Source organism: Scyliorhinus torazame, chromosome 12 (assembly GCF_047496885.1).
Source record: "Scyliorhinus torazame isolate Kashiwa2021f chromosome 12, sScyTor2.1, whole genome shotgun sequence".
NCBI classification, from domain to species: Eukaryota; Metazoa; Chordata; class Chondrichthyes; order Carcharhiniformes; family Scyliorhinidae; genus Scyliorhinus; species Scyliorhinus torazame.
Window position 1 is genome coordinate 220,790,791 of NC_092718.1, and position 16,480 is coordinate 220,807,270.

Genomic DNA, 16,480 nt, shown 5'->3' on the forward strand with positions numbered 1-16,480 from the left:
CTGAAGGTGCCGACTCTCATTGAGATACAGTTCCTGAAGGTGCTAATTCTCACTGGGACACAGTTCCTGAATGTGCTGACTCTCACTGGGGGACAGTTCCTGAAGGTGCTGACTCTCATTGGGGACAGTTCCTGAAGGTGCTGACTCTCACTGGGGAACAGTTCCTAAAGTTGCTGACTCTCACTTGGACACAGTTGCTGAAGGTGCTGACTCTCCCTGGGATACAGTTCCTGAAGGTACTGATACTCACTGGGACACAGTTCCTGAAGGTGCTGACTCTCACTGGGGACAGTTCCTGAACCTGCTGACTCTCACGGGAGGACAGTTCCTGAAGGTGCCGATTCTGACTGGGACACAGTTCCTGAAGGTGTTGACTCTCACTGGGAGACAGTTCCTGAAGGTGCTGACTCTGACTGGGGTTTGTTCCTGAACGTGCTGACTCTCACTGGGGGACAGTTCCTGAAGGTGCTGACTCTCACTGAGGGACATATACTGAAGGTGCTGACTCTCACTGGGGACAGTTCCTGAAGGTGCTGACTCATACTGGGGGACAGTTCCTGAAGGTGCTGACTCTCACTGGGAGACAGTTCCTGAAGGCGCTGACTCTCACTGGGAGACAGTTCCTAAATGTACTGACTCTCATTGGGAGACAGTTCCTGAAGGTGCTGACTCTCACTGAGGACAGGTCCTGAAGGTGCTGACTCTCACTGGGAGACAGTTCTGAAGGTGCTGACTCTCACTGAGGACTGGTCTTGAAGGTGCTGACTCTCACTAGGACACAGTTCCTGAAGGTGCTGACTCTCACTGGGACACAGTTGCTGAAGGTGCTGACTCGCCCTGGGACACAGTTCCTGAAGCTGCTGATTCTCACTGGGACACAGTTCCTGAAGGTGCTGACTCTGACTTGGGGACAGTTCCTAAAGGTGCTCACTCTCACTGGGGGACAGTTCCTGAAGGTGCTCGCTCTCATTGGGGGACATCTCCTGAAGGTGCCTACGCTCACTGGGACACAGTTCCTGAAGTTGCTGACTCTCACTGGGACACAGTTCCTGAAGGTGCTGGCTCTCAGTGGGACACAGTTGCTCAAGGTGCTGACTCTCCCTGGGACACAGTTCCTGAAGGTGCTGATTCTCACTGGGACACAGTTCCTGACGGTGCTGACTCTCACTGGGGGACACTTACTGAAGGTGCTGACTCTCACTGGGGGACAGTTCCTGAAGATGCCGACTCTCACTGGGACACAGTTCCTGAAGGTGCCGACACTCACTGTGACACGGTTCCTGAAGGTGCTCACTCTCATTGGGGGACTGTTCCTGAAGGTGCTGACTCTCACTGGGACACAGATCCTGAAGGTGCTGACACACACTGGGGGACAGCTCCTCAAGGCGCTGACTCTGGGACACAGTTTCTGAAGGTGCTGACTCTCACTGGGACATAGTTGCTGAAGGTGCTGACTCTGGGACACAGTTTCTGAAGGTGCTGACTCTCACTGGGACATAGTTGCTGAAGGTGCTGACTCTCACTGGGGAACAGTTCCTGAAGGTGCTGACTCTCACTGGGACACAGTTGCTGAATGTGCTGACTCTCCCTGGGTCACAGTTCCTGAAGGTGTTGATTCTTACTGGGACACAGTTCCTGAAGGTGCTGACTCGCACTGTGACAGTTCCTGAAGGTGCTGGCTCTCACTGGGACATAGTTACTGAAGGTGCTGACACTCACTGGGGAACAGTTCCTGAAGGTGCCGACTCTCACTGGGACACAGTTACTGAAGGTGCCGACTCTCATTGGGACACAGTTCCTGAAGGTGCTAATTCTCACTGGGACACAGTTCCTGAAGGTGCTGACTCTCACTGCGGGACAGTTCCTGAAGGTGCTGACTCTCATTGGGGACAGTTCCTGATGGTGCTGACTCTCACTGGGGAACAGTTCCTGAAGTTGCTGACTCTCACTGGGATACAGTTGCTGAAGGTGCTGACTCTCCCTGGGATACAGTTCCTGAATGTGCTGATACTCACTGGGACACAGTTCCTGAAGGTGCTGACTCTCACTGGGGACAGTTCCTGAACCTGCTGACTCTCACTGGAGGACAGTTCCTGAAGGTGCCGATTCTGACTGGGACACAGTTCCTGAAGGTGTTGACTCTCACTGGGAGACAGTTCCTGAAGGTGCTGACTCTCACTGGGGACAGTTCCTGAACGTGCTGACTCTCACTGGGAGACAGTTCTGAAGGTGCTGCCTGTCACTGAGGACAGGTCCTGAAGGTGCTGACTCTCACTGGGAGACAGTTCCTGAAGATGGTAACTCTGACTGGGGGACAGTTCCTGAAGGTGCTGACTCTCACTGGGTCACAGGTCCTGAAGATGCTGACTCTCACTGGGACACAGTTCCTGAAGGTGCCGACTCTCACTGGGACACAGTTCCTGAAGGTGCTCACTCTCATTGGGGGACTGTTCCTGAAGGTACTAACACTCACTGCGACAGAGATCCTGAAGGTGCTGAAACACTGGGGGACAGCTCCTGAAGGCGCTGACTCTGGGACACAGTTTCTGAAGGTGCTGACTCTCCCTGGGGCACAGTTCCTGAAGGTGCCGACTCTCACTGGGACACAGTTCCTGAAGGTGCTGACTCTCACTTGGGGACAGTTCCTGACGGTGCTGACTCTCACTGGGAGACAGTTCCTGAAGCTGCTGACTCACATTGTGGGACAGTTCCAGAAGGTGCTGACTCTCATTGGGGGACTGTTCCTGAAGATGCTCTCACTGGGAGTCAGTTCCTGAAGGTGCTGACTCTCAATGGGACACAGTTCCTGAAGTTGCTGACTCTCACTTGGACACAGTTGCTGAAGGTGCTGACTCTCCCTGGGATACAGTTCCTGAAGGTACTGATACTCACTGGGACACAGTTCCTGAAGGTGCTGACTCTCACTGGGGACAGTTCCTGAACCTGCTGACTCTCACGGGAGGACAGTTCCTGAAGGTGCCGATTCTGACTGGGACACAGTTCCTGAAGGTGTTGACTCTCACTGGGAGACAGTTCCTGAAGGTGCTGACTCTGACTGGGGTCAGTTCCTGAACGTGCTGACTCTCACTGGGGGACAGTTCCTGAAGGTGCTGACTCTCACTGAGGGACATATACTGAAGGTGCTGACTCTCACTGGGGACAGTTCCTGAAGGTGCTGACTCATACTGGGGGACAGTTCCTGAAGGTGCTGACTCTCACTGGGAGACAGTTCCTGAAGGCGCTGACTCTCACTGGGAGACAGTTCCTAAATGTACTGACTCTCATTGGGAGACAGTTCCTGAAGGTGCTGACTCTCACTGAGGACAGGTCCTGAAGGTGCTGACTCTCACTGGGAGACAGTTCTGAAGGTGCTGACTCTCACTGAGGACTGGTCCTGAAGGTGCTGACTCTCACTAGGACACAGTTCCTGAAGGTGCTGACTCTCACTGGGACACAGTTGCTGAAGGTGCTGACTCGCCCTGGGACACAGTTCCTGAAGGTGCTGATTCTCACTGGGACACAGTTCCTGAAGGTGCTGACTCTGACTTGGGGACAGTTCCTAAAGGTGCTCACTCTCACTGGGGGACAGTTCCTGAAGGTGCTCGCTCTCATTGGGGGACATCTCCTGAAGGTGCCTACGCTCACTGGGACACAGTTCCTGAAGTTGCTGACTCTCACTGGGACACAGTTCCTGAAGGTGCTGGCTCTCAGTGGGACACAGTTACTGAAGGTGCCGACTCTCATTGAGATACAGTTCCTGAAGGTGCTAATTCTCACTGGGACACAGTTCCTGAATGTGCTGACTCTCACTGGGGGACAGTTCCTGAAGGTGCTGACTCTCATTGGGGACAGTTCCTGAAGGTGCTGACTCTCACTGGGGAACAGTTCCTAAAGTTGCTGACTCTCACTTGGACACAGTTGCTGAAGGTGCTGACTCTCCCTGGGATACAGTTCCTGAAGGTACTGATACTCACTGGGACACAGTTCCTGAAGGTGCTGACTCTCACTGGGGACAGTTCCTGAACCTGCTGACTCTCACGGGAGGACAGTTCCTGAAGGTGCCGATTCTGACTGGGACACAGTTCCTGAAGGTGTTGACTCTCACTGGGAGACAGTTCCTGAAGGTGCTGACTCTGACTGGGGTCAGTTCCTGAACGTGCTGACTCTCACTGGGGGACAGTTCCTGAAGGTGCTGACTCTCACTGAGGGACATATACTGAAGGTGCTGACTCTCACTGGGGACAGTTCCTGAAGGTGCTGACTCATACTGGGGGACAGTTCCTGAAGGTGCTGACTCTCACTGGGAGACAGTTCCTGAAGGCGCTGACTCTCACTGGGAGACAGTTCCTAAATGTACTGACTCTCATTGGGAGACAGTTCCTGAAGGTGCTGACTCTCACTGGGGACAGTTCCTGAACGTGCTGACTCTCACTGGGAGACAGTTCTGAAGGTGCTGCCTGTCACTGAGGACAGGTCCTGAAGGTGCTGACTCTCACTGGGAGACAGTTCCTGAAGATGGTAACTCTGACTGGGGGACAGTTCCTGAAGGTGCTGACTCTCACTGGGTCACAGGTCCTGAAGATGCTGACTCTCACTGGGACACAGTTCCTGAAGGTGCCGACTCTCACTGGGACACAGTTCCTGAAGGTGCTCACTCTCATTGGGGGACTGTTCCTGAAGGTACTAACACTCACTGCGACAGAGATCCTGAAGGTGCTGAAACACTGGGGGACAGCTCCTGAAGGCGCTGACTCTGGGACACAGTTTCTGAAGGTGCTGACTCTCCCTGGGGCACAGTTCCTGAAGGTGCCGACTCTCACTGGGACACAGTTCCTGAAGGTGCTGACTCTCACTTGGGGACAGTTCCTGACGGTGCTGACTCTCACTGGGAGACAGTTCCTGAAGCTGCTGACTCACATTGTGGGACAGTTCCAGAAGGTGCTGACTCTCATTGGGGGACTGTTCCTGAAGATGCTCTCACTGGGAGTCAGTTCCTGAAGGTGCTGACTCTCAATGGGACACAGTTCCTGAAGTTGCTGACTCTCACTTGGACACAGTTGCTGAAGGTGCTGACTCTCCCTGGGATACAGTTCCTGAAGGTACTGATACTCACTGGGACACAGTTCCTGAAGGTGCTGACTCTCACTGGGGACAGTTCCTGAACCTGCTGACTCTCACGGGAGGACAGTTCCTGAAGGTGCCGATTCTGACTGGGACACAGTTCCTGAAGGTGTTGACTCTCACTGGGAGACAGTTCCTGAAGGTGCTGACTCTGACTGGGGTCAGTTCCTGAACGTGCTGACTCTCACTGGGGGACAGTTCCTGAAGGTGCTGACTCTCACTGAGGGACAGTTCCTGAAGGTGCTGACTCATACTGGGGGACAGTTCCTGAAGGTGCTGACTCTCACTGGGAGACAGTTCCTGAAGGCGCTGACTCTCACTGGGAGACAGTTCCTAAATGTACTGACTCTCATTGGGAGACAGTTCCTGAAGGTGCTGACTCTCACTGAGGACAGGTCCTGAAGGTGCTGACTCTCACTGGGAGACAGTTCCTGAAGGTGCTGACTCTCACTGGGGACAGTTCCTGAAGGTGCTGACTCATACTGGGGGACAGTTCCTGAAGGTGCTGACTCTCACTGGGAGACAGTTCCTGAAGGCGCTGACTCTCACTGGGAGACAGTTCCTAAATGTACTGACTCTCATTGGGAGACAGTTCCTGAAGGTGCTGACTCTCACTGAGGACAGGTCCTGAAGGTGCTGACTCTCACTGGGAGACAGTTCTGAAGGTGCTGACTCTCACTGAGGACTGGTCCTGAAGGTGCTGACTCTCACTAGGACACAGTTCCTGAAGGTGCTGACTCTCACTGGGACACAGTTGCTGAAGGTGCTGACTCGCCCTGGGACACAGTTCCTGAAGGTGCTGATTCTCACTGGGACACAGTTCCTGAAGGTGCTGACTCTGACTTGGGGACAGTTCCTAAAGGTGCTCACTCTCACTGGGGGACAGTTCCTGAAGGTGCTCGCTCTCATTGGGGGACATCTCCTGAAGGTGCCTACGCTCACTGGGACACAGTTCCTGAAGTTGCTGACTCTCACTGGGACACAGTTCCTGAAGGTGCTGGCTCTCAGTGGGACACAGTTACTGAAGGTGCCGACTCTCATTGAGATACAGTTCCTGAAGGTGCTAATTCTCACTGGGACACAGTTCCTGAATGTGCTGACTCTCACTGGGGGACAGTTCCTGAAGGTGCTGACTCTCATTGGGGACAGTTCCTGAAGGTGCTGACTCTCACTGGGGAACAGTTCCTAAAGTTGCTGACTCTCACTTGGACACAGTTGCTGAAGGTGCTGACTCTCCCTGGGATACAGTTCCTGAAGGTACTGATACTCACTGGGACACAGTTCCTGAAGGTGCTGACTCTCACTGGGGACAGTTCCTGAACCTGCTGACTCTCACGGGAGGACAGTTCCTGAAGGTGCCGATTCTGACTGGGACACAGTTCCTGAAGGTGTTGACTCTCACTGGGAGACAGTTCCTGAAGGTGCTGACTCTGACTGGGGTCAGTTCCTGAACGTGCTGACTCTCACTGGGGGACAGTTCCTGAAGGTGCTGACTCTCACTGAGGGACATATACTGAAGGTGCTGACTCTCACTGGGGACAGTTCCTGAAGGTGCTGACTCATACTGGGGGACAGTTCCAGAAGGTGCTGACTCTCACTGGGAGACAGTTCCTGAAGGCGCTGACTCTCACTGGGAGACAGTTCCTAAATGTACTGACTCTCATTGGGAGACAGTTCCTGAAGGTGCTGACTCTCACTGAGGACAGGTCCTGAAGGTGCTGACTCTCACTGGGAGACAGTTCTGAAGGTGCTGACTCTCACTGAGGACTGGTCCTGAAGGTGCTGACTCTCACTAGGACACAGTTCCTGAAGGTGCTGACTCTCACTGGGACACAGTTGCTGAAGGTGCTGACTCGCCCTGGGACACAGTTCCTGAAGCTGCTGATTCTCACTGGGACACAGTTCCTGAAGGTGCTGACTCTGACTTGGGGACAGTTCCTAAAGGTGCTCGCTCTCATTGGGGGACATCTCCTGAAGGTGCCTACGCTCACTGGGACACAGTTCCTGAAGTTGCTGACTCTCACTGGGACACAGTTCCTGAAGGTGCTGGCTCTCAGTGGGACACAGTTGCTGAAGGTGCTGACTCTCCCTGGGACACAGTTCCTGAAGGTGCTGATTCTCACTGGGACACAGTTCCTGACGGTGCTGACTCTCACTGGGGGACACTTACTGAAGGTGCTGACTCTCACTGGGGGACAGTTCCTGAAGGTGCCGACTCTCACTGGGACACAGTTCCTGAAGGTGCCGACACTCACTGTGACACGGTTCCTGAAGGTGCTCACTCTCATTGGGGGACTGTTCCTGAAGGTGCTGACTCTCACTGGGACACAGATCCTGAAGGTGCTGACACACACTGGGGGACAGCTCCTCAAGGCGCTGACTCTGGGACACAGTTTCTGAAGGTGCTGACTCTCACTGGGACATAGTTGCTGAAGGTGCTGACTCTGGGACACAGTTTCTGAAGGTGCTGACTCTCACTGGGACATAGTTGCTGAAGGTGCTGACTCTCACTGGGGAACAGTTCCTGAAGGTGCTGACTCTCACTGGGACACAGTTGCTGAATGTGCTGACTCTCCCTGGGTCACAGTTCCTGAAGGTGTTGATTCTTACTGGGACACAGTTCCTGAAGGTGCTGACACTCACTGGGGAACAGTTCCTGAAGGTGCCGACTCTCACTGGGACACAGTTACTGAAGGTGCCGACTCTCATTGGGACACAGTTCCTGAAGGTGCTAATTCTCACTGGGACACAGTTCCTGAAGGTGCTGACTCTCACTGGGGGACAGTTCCTGAAGGTGCTGACTCTCATTGGGGACAGTTCCTGATGGTGCTGACTCTCACTGGGGAACAGTTCCTGAAGTTGCTCACTCTCACTGGGATACAGTTGCTGAAGGTGCTGACTCTCCCTGGGATACAGTTCCTGAAGGTGCTGATACTCACTGGGACACAGTTTCCTGAAGGTGCTGACTCTCACTGGGGACAGTTCCTGAACCTGCTGACTCTCACTGGAGGACAGTTCCTGAAGGTGCCGATTCTGACTGGGACACAGTTCCTGAAGGTGTTGACTCTCACTGGGAGACAGTTCCTGAAGGTGCTGACTCTCACTGGGGACAGTTCCTGAACGTGCTGACTCTCACTGGGAGACAGTTCTGAAGGTGCTGCCTGTCACTGAGGACAGGTCCTGAAGGTGCTGACTCTCACTGGGAGACAGTTCCTGAAGATGGTAACTCTGACTGGGGGACAGTTCCTGAAGGTGCTGACTCTCACTGGGTCACAGGTCCTGAAGATGCTGACTCTCACTGGGACACAGTTCCTGAAGGTGCCGACTCTCACTGGGACACAGTTCCTGAAGGTGCTCACTCTCATTGGGGGACTGTTCCTGAAGGTACTAACACTCACTGCGACAGAGATCCTGAAGGTGCTGAAACACTGGGGGACAGCTCCTGAAGGCGCTGACTCTGGGACACAGTTTCTGAAGGTGCTGACTCTCCCTGGGGCACAGTTCCTGAAGGTGCCGACTCTCACTGGGACACAGTTCCTGAAGGTGCTGACTCTCACTTGGGGACAGTTCCTGACGGTGCTGACTCTCACTGGGAGACAGTTCCTGAAGCTGCTGACTCACATTGTGGGACAGTTCCAGAAGGTGCTGACTCTCATTGGGGGACTGTTCCTGAAGATGCTCTCACTGGGAGTCAGTTCCTGAAGGTGCTGACTCTCAATGGGACACAGTTCCTGAAGTTGCTGACTCTCACTTGGACACAGTTGCTGAAGGTGCTGACTCTCCCTGGGATACAGTTCCTGAAGGTACTGATACTCACTGGGACACAGTTCCTGAAGGTGCTGACTCTCACTGGGGACAGTTCCTGAACCTGCTGACTCTCACGGGAGGACAGTTCCTGAAGGTGCCGATTCTGACTGGGACACAGTTCCTGAAGGTGTTGACTCTCACTGGGAGACAGTTCCTGAAGGTGCTGACTCTGACTGGGGTCAGTTCCTGAACGTGCTGACTCTCACTGGGGGACAGTTCCTGAAGGTGCTGACTCTCACTGAGGGACATATACTGAAGGTGCTGACTCTCACTGGGGACAGTTCCTGAAGGTGCTGACTCATACTGGGGGACAGTTCCTGAAGGTGCTGACTCTCACTGGGAGACAGTTCCTGAAGGCGCTGACTCTCACTGGGAGACAGTTCCTAAATGTACTGACTCTCATTGGGAGACAGTTCCTGAAGGTGCTGACTCTCACTGAGGACAGGTCCTGAAGGTGCTGACTCTCACTGGGAGACAGTTCTGAAGGTGCTGACTCTCACTGAGGACTGGTCCTGAAGGTGCTGACTCTCACTAGGACACAGTTCCTGAAGGTGCTGACTCTCACTGGGACACAGTTGCTGAAGGTGCTGACTCGCCCTGGGACACAGTTCCTGAAGGTGCTGATTCTCACTGGGACACAGTTCCTGAAGGTGCTGACTCTGAATTGGGGACAGTTCCTAAAGGTGCTCACTCTCACTGGGGGACAGTTCCTGAAGGTGCTCGCTCTCATTGGGGGATATCTCCTGAAGGTGCCTACGCTCACTGGGACACAGTTCCTGAAGTTGCTGACTCTCACTGGGACACAGTTCCTGAAGGTGCTGGCTCTCAGTGGGACACAGTTGCTGAAGGTGCTGACTCTCCCTGGGACACAGTTCCTGAAGGTGCTGATTCTCACTGGGACACAGTTCCTGACGGTGCTGACTCTCACTGGGGGACACTTACTGAAGGTGCTGACTCTCACTGGGGGACAGTTCCTGAAGGTGCCGACTCTCACTGGGACACAGTTCCTGAAGGTGCCGACACTCACTGTGACACGGTTCCTGAAGGTGCTCACTCTCATTGGGGGACTGTTCCTGAAGGTGCTGACTCTCACTGGGACACAGATCCTGAAGGTGCTGACACACACTGGGGGACAGCTCCTCAAGGCGCTGACTCTGGGACACAGTTTCTGAAGGTGCTGACTCTCACTGGGACATAGTTGCTGAAGGTGCTGACTCTGGGACACAGTTTCTGAAGGTGCTGACTCTCACTGGGACATAGTTGCTGAAGGTGCTGACTCTCACTGGGGAACAGTTCCTGAAGGTGCTGACTCTCACTGGGACACAGTTGCTGAATGTGCTGACTCTCCCTGGGTCACAGTTCCTGAAGGTGTTGATTCTTACTGGGACACAGTTCCTGAAGGTGCTGACTCGCACTGTGACAGTTCCTGAAGGTGCTGGCTCTCACTGGGACATAGTTACTGAAGGTGCTGACACTCACTGGGGAACAGTTCCTGAAGGTGCCGACTCTCACTGGGACACAGTTACTGAAGGTGCCGACTCTCATTGGGACACAGTTCCTGAAGGTGCTAATTCTCACTGGGACACAGTTCCTGAAGGTGCTGACTCTCACTGGGGGACAGTTACTGAAGGTGCTGACTCTCATTGGGGACAGTTCCTGATGGTGCTGACTCTCACTGGGGAACAGTTCCTGAAGTTGCTGACTCTCACTGGGACACAGTTGCTGAAGGTGCTGACTCTCCCTGGGATACAGTTCCTGAAGGTGCTGATACTCACTGGGACACAGTTCCTGAAGGTGCTGACTCTCACTGGGGACAGTTCCTGAACCTGCTGACTCTCACTGGAGGACAGTTCCTGAAGGTGCCGATTCTGACTGGGACACAGTTCCTGAAGGTGTTGACTCTCACTGGGAGACAGTTCCTGAAGGTGCTGACTCTCACTGGGGACAGTTCCTGAACGTGCTGACTCTCACTGGGAGACAGTTCTGAAGGTGCTGCCTGTCACTGAGGACAGGTCCTGAAGGTGCTGACTCTCACTGGGAGACAGTTCCTGAAGATGGTAACTCTGACTGGGGGACAGTTCCTGAAGGTGCTGACTCTCACTGGGTCACAGGTCCTGAAGATGCTGACTCTCACTGGGACACAGTTCCTGAAGGTGCCGACTCTCACTGGGACACAGTTCCTGAAGGTGCTCACTCTCATTGGGGGACTGTTCCTGAAGGTACTAACACTCACTGCGTCAGAGATCCTGAAGGTGCTGAAACACTGGGGGACAGCTCCTGAAGGCGCTGACTCTGGGACACAGTTTCTGAAGGTGCTGACTCTCCCTGGGGCACAGTTCCTGAAGGTGCGACTCTCACTGGGACACAGTTCCTGAAGGTGCTGACTCTCACTTGGGGACAGTTCCTGACGGTGCTGACTCTCACTGGGAGACAGTTCCTGAAGCTGCTGACTCACATTGTGGGACAGTTCCAGTAGGTGCTGACTCTCATTGGGGGACTGTTCCTGAAGATGCTCTCACTGGGAGTCAGTTCCTGAAGGTGCTGACTCTCAATGGGACACAGTTCCTGAAGGTGTTGACTCTCAATGGGACACAGTTCCTGAAGGTGCTGACTCTCACAGGGGGACACATTCCTGAAGGTGCTGACTCTCACTGGGGGACAGTTCCTGAAGGTGCTGACTCTCACTGGGGCACAGTTCCTCAAGGTGCTGACTCTCACAGGGACACAGTTCCTGAAGGTGCTGACTCTCACTGGGGGACAGTTCCTGAAGGTGCTGACTCTCACTGGGACTCAGTTCCTGAAGGTGCTGACTCTCACTGGGGGCAGTTCCTGAAGGTGCTCACTCTCACTGGGGACAGTTCCTGTAGGTGCTGACTCTCACTGGGGGACAGTTCCTGAAGGTGCTGACTCTCACTGAGGGACATATACTGAAGGTGCTGACTCTCACTGAGGACAGTTCCTGAAGGTGCCGACTCATACTGGGGGACAGTTCCTGAAGGTGCTGACTCTCACTGGGTGACAGTTCCTGAAGGCGCTGACTCTCACTGGGAGACAGTTCCTAAATGTACTGACTCTCATTGGGAGACAGTTCCTGAAGGTGCTGACTCTCACTGAGGACAGGTCCTGAAGGTGCTGACTCTCACTGGGAGACAGTTCTGAAGGTGCTGACTCTCACTGAGGACTGGTCCTGAATGTGCTGACTCTCACTGGGAGACAGTTCCTGAAGATGCTAACTCTCACTGGGGGACAGTTCCTGAAGGTGCTGACTCTCACTGGGTCACAGTTCCTGAAGGTGCTGACTCTCACTGGGACACAGTTTCTGAAGGTGCTGACCCGCCCTGGGACACAGTTCCTGAAGGTGCTGATTCTCACTGGGACACAGTTCCTGAAGGTGCTGACTCTGACTTGGGGACAGTTCCTAAAGGTGCTCACTCTCACTGGGGGACAGTTTCTGAAGGTGCTCGCTCTCATTGGGGGACATCTCCTGAAGGTGCCTTCTCTCACTGGGACACAGTTCCTGAAGGTGCTGACTCTCACTGGGACACAGTTCCTGAAGGTGCTGGCTCTCAGTGGGACACAGTTGCTGAAGGTGCTGACTCTCCCTGGGACACAGTTCCTGAAGGTGCTGATTCTCACTGGGACACTGTTCCTGAAGGTGCTGACTCTCACTGGGGGACAGTTACTGAAGGTGCTGACTCTCACTGGGGGACAGTTCCTGAAGGTGCCGACTCTCACTGGGACACAGTTCCTGAAGGTGCCGACTCTCACTGGGACACAGTTCCTGAAGGTGCTCACTCTCATTGGGGGACTGTTCCTGAAGGTGCTGAGTCTCACTGGGACACAGATCCTGAAGGTGCTGATACACACTGGGGGACAGCTCCTGAAGGCGCTGACTCTGGGACACAGTTTCTGAAGGTGCTGACTCTCACTGGGACATAGTTGCTGAAGGTGCTGACTCTGGGACACAGTTTCTGAAGGTGCTGACTCTCACTGGACATAGTTGCTGAAGGTGCTGACTCTCACTGGGGAACAGTTCCTGAAGGTGCTGACTCTCATTGGGACACAGTTGCTGAATGTGCTGACTCTCCCTGGGTCACAGTTCCTGAAGGTGTTGATTCTCACTGGGACACAGTTCCTGAAGGTGCTGACTCGCACTGTGACAGTTCCTGAAGGTGCTGGCTCTTACTGGGACATAGTTCCTGAAGGTGCCGACTCTCACTGGGACACAGTTACTGAAGGTGCCGACTCTCATTGAGATACAGTTCCTGAAGGTGCTAATTCTCACTGGGACACAGTTCCTGAAGGTGCTGACTCTCACTGGGGGACAGTTCCTGAAGGTGCTGACTCTCATTGGGGACAGTTCCTGAAGGTGCTGACTCTCACTGGGGAACAGTTCCTAAAGTTGCTGACTCTCACTTGGACACAGTTGCTGAAGGTGCTGACTCTCCCTGGGATACAGTTCCTGAAGGTACTGATACTCACTGGGACACAGTTCCTGAAGGTGCTGACTCTCACTGGGGACAGTTCCTGAACCTGCTGACTCTCACTGGAGGACAGTTCCTGAAGGTGCCGATTCTGACTGGGACACAGTTCCTGAAGGTGTTGACTCTCACTGGGAGACAGTTCCTGAAGGTGCTGACTCTGACTGGGGTCAGTTCCTGAACGTGCTGACTCTCACTGGGGGACAGTTCCTGAAGGTGCTGACTCTCACTGAGGGACATATACTGAAGGTGCTGACTCTCACTGGGGACAGTTCCTGAAGGTGCTGACTCATACTGGGGGACAGTTCCTGAAGGTGCTGACTCTCACTGGGAGACAGTTCCTGAAGGCGCTGACTCTCACTGGGAGACAGTTCCTAAATGTACTGACTCTCATTGGGAGACAGTTCCTGAAGGTGCTGACTCTCACTGAGGACAGGTCCTGAAGGTGCTGTCTCTCACTGGGAGACAGTTCTGAAGGTGCTGACTCTCACTGAGGACTGGTCCTGAAGGTGCTGACTCTCACTGGGACACAGTTGCTGAAGGTGCTGACTCGCCCTGGGACACAGTTCCTGAAGGTGCTGATTCTCACTGGGACACAGTTCCTGAAGGTGCTGACTCTGACTTGGGGACAGTTCCTAAAGGTGCTCACTCTCACTGGGGGACAGTTCCTGAAGGTGCTCGCTCTCATTGGGGGACATCTCCTGAAGGTGCAGACTCTCACAGGGACACAGTTCCTGAAGTTGCTGACTCTCACTGGGACACAGTTCCTGAAGGTGCTGGCTCTCAGTGGGACACAGTTGCTGAAGGTGCTGACTCTCCCTGGGACACAGTTCCTGAAGGTGCTGATTCTCACTGGGACACAGTTCCTGACGGTGCTGACTCTCACTGGGGGACACTTACTGAAGGTGATGACTCTCACTGGGGGACAGTTCCTGAAGGTGCCGACTCTCACTGGGACACAGTTCCTGAAGGTGCCGACACTCACTGGGACACGGTTCCTGAAGGTGCTCACTCTCATTGGGGGACTGTTCCTGAAGGTGCTGACTCTCACTGGGACACAGATCCTGAAGGTGCTGACACACACTGGGGGACAGCTCCTCAAGGCGCTGACTCTGGGACACAGTTTCTGAAGGTGCTGACTCTCACTGGGACATAGTTGCTGAAGGTGCTGACTCTGGGACACAGTTTCTGAAGCTGCTGACTCTCACTGGGACATAGTTGCTGAAGGTGCTGACTCTCACTGGGGAACAGTTCCTGAAGGTGCTGACTCTCACTGGGACACAGTTGCTGAATGTGCTGACTCTCCCTGGGTCACAGTTCCTGAAGGTGTTGATTCTCACTGGGACACAGTTCCTGAAGGTGCTGACTCGCACTGTGACAGTTCCTGAAGGTGCTGGCTCTCACTGGGACATAGTTACTGAAGGTGCTGACACTCACTGGGGAACAGTTCCTGAAGGTGCCGACTCTCACTGGGACACAGTTACTGAAAGTGCCGACTCTCATTGGGACACAGTTCCTGAAGGTGCTAATTCTCACTGGGACACAGTTCCTGAAGGTGCTGACTCTCACTGGGGGACAGTTCCTGAAGGTGCTGACTCTCATTGGGGACAGTTCCTGATGGTGCTGACTCTCACTGGGGAACAGTTCCTGAAGTTGCTGACTCTCACTGGGACACAGTTGCTGAAGGTGCTGACTCTCCCTGGGATACAGTTCCTGAAGGTGCTGATACTCACTGGGACACAGTTCCTGAAGGTGCTGACTCTCACTGGGGACAGTTCCTGAACCTGCTGACTCTCACTGGAGGACAGTTCCTGAAGGTGCCGATTCTGACTGGGACACAGTTCCTGAAGGTGTTGACTCTCACTGGGAGACAGTTCCTGAAGGTGCTGCCTGTCACTGAGGACAGGTCCTGAAGGTGCTGACTCTCACTGGGAGACAGTTCCTGAAGATGGTAACTCTGACTGGGCGACTGTTCCTGAAGGTGCTGACTCTCACTGGGTCACAGGTCCTGAAGATGCTGACTCTCACTGGGACACAGTTCCTGAAGGTGCCGACTCTCACTGGGACACAGTTCCTGAAGGTGCTCACTCTCATTGGGGGACTGTTCCTGAAGGTACTCACACTCACTGCGACAGAGATCCTGAAGGTGCTGACACACACTGGGGGACAGCTCCTGAAGGCGCTGACTCTGGGACACAGTTTCTGAAGGTGCTGACTCTCCCTGGGGCACAGTTCCTGAAGGTGCCGACTCTCACTGGGACATAGTTACTGAAGGTGCTGACACTCACTGGGGAACAGTTCCTGAAGGTGCCGACTCTCACTGGGACACAGTTACTGAAGGTGCCGACTCACATTGTGGGACAGTTCCAGAAGGTGCTGACTCTCATTGGGGGACTGTTCCTGAAGATGCTCTCACTGGGAGTCAGTTCCTGAAGGTGCTGACTCTCATTGGGGACAGTTCCTGAAGGTGCTGACTCTCACTGGGGAACAGTTCCTAAAGTTGCTGACTCTCACTTGGACACAGTTGCTGAAGGTGCTGACTCTCCCTGGGATACAGTTCCTGAAGGTGCTGATACTCACTGGGACACAGTTCCTGAAGGTGCTGACTCTCACTGGGGACAGTTCCTGAACCTGCTGACTCTCACTGGAGGACAGTTCCTGAAGGTGCCGATTCTGACTGGGACACAGTTCCTGAAGGTGTTGACTCTCACTGGGAGACAGTTCCTGAAGGTGCTGACTCTCACTGGGGACAGTTCCTGAACGTGCTGACTCTCACTGGGGGACAGTTCCTGAAGGTGCTGACTCTCACTGAGGGACATATACTGAAGGTGCTGACTCTCACTGGGGACAGTTCCTGAAGGTGCTGACTCATACTGGGGGACAGTTCCTGAAGGTGCTGACTCTCACTGGGAGACAGTTCCTGAAGGCGCTGACTCTCACTGGGAGACAGTTCCTAAATGTACTGACTCTCATTGGGAGACAGTTCCTGAAGGTGCTGACTCTCACTGAGGACAGGTCCTGAAGGTCCTGACTCTCACTGGGAGACAGTTCTGAAGGTGCTGGCTCTCACT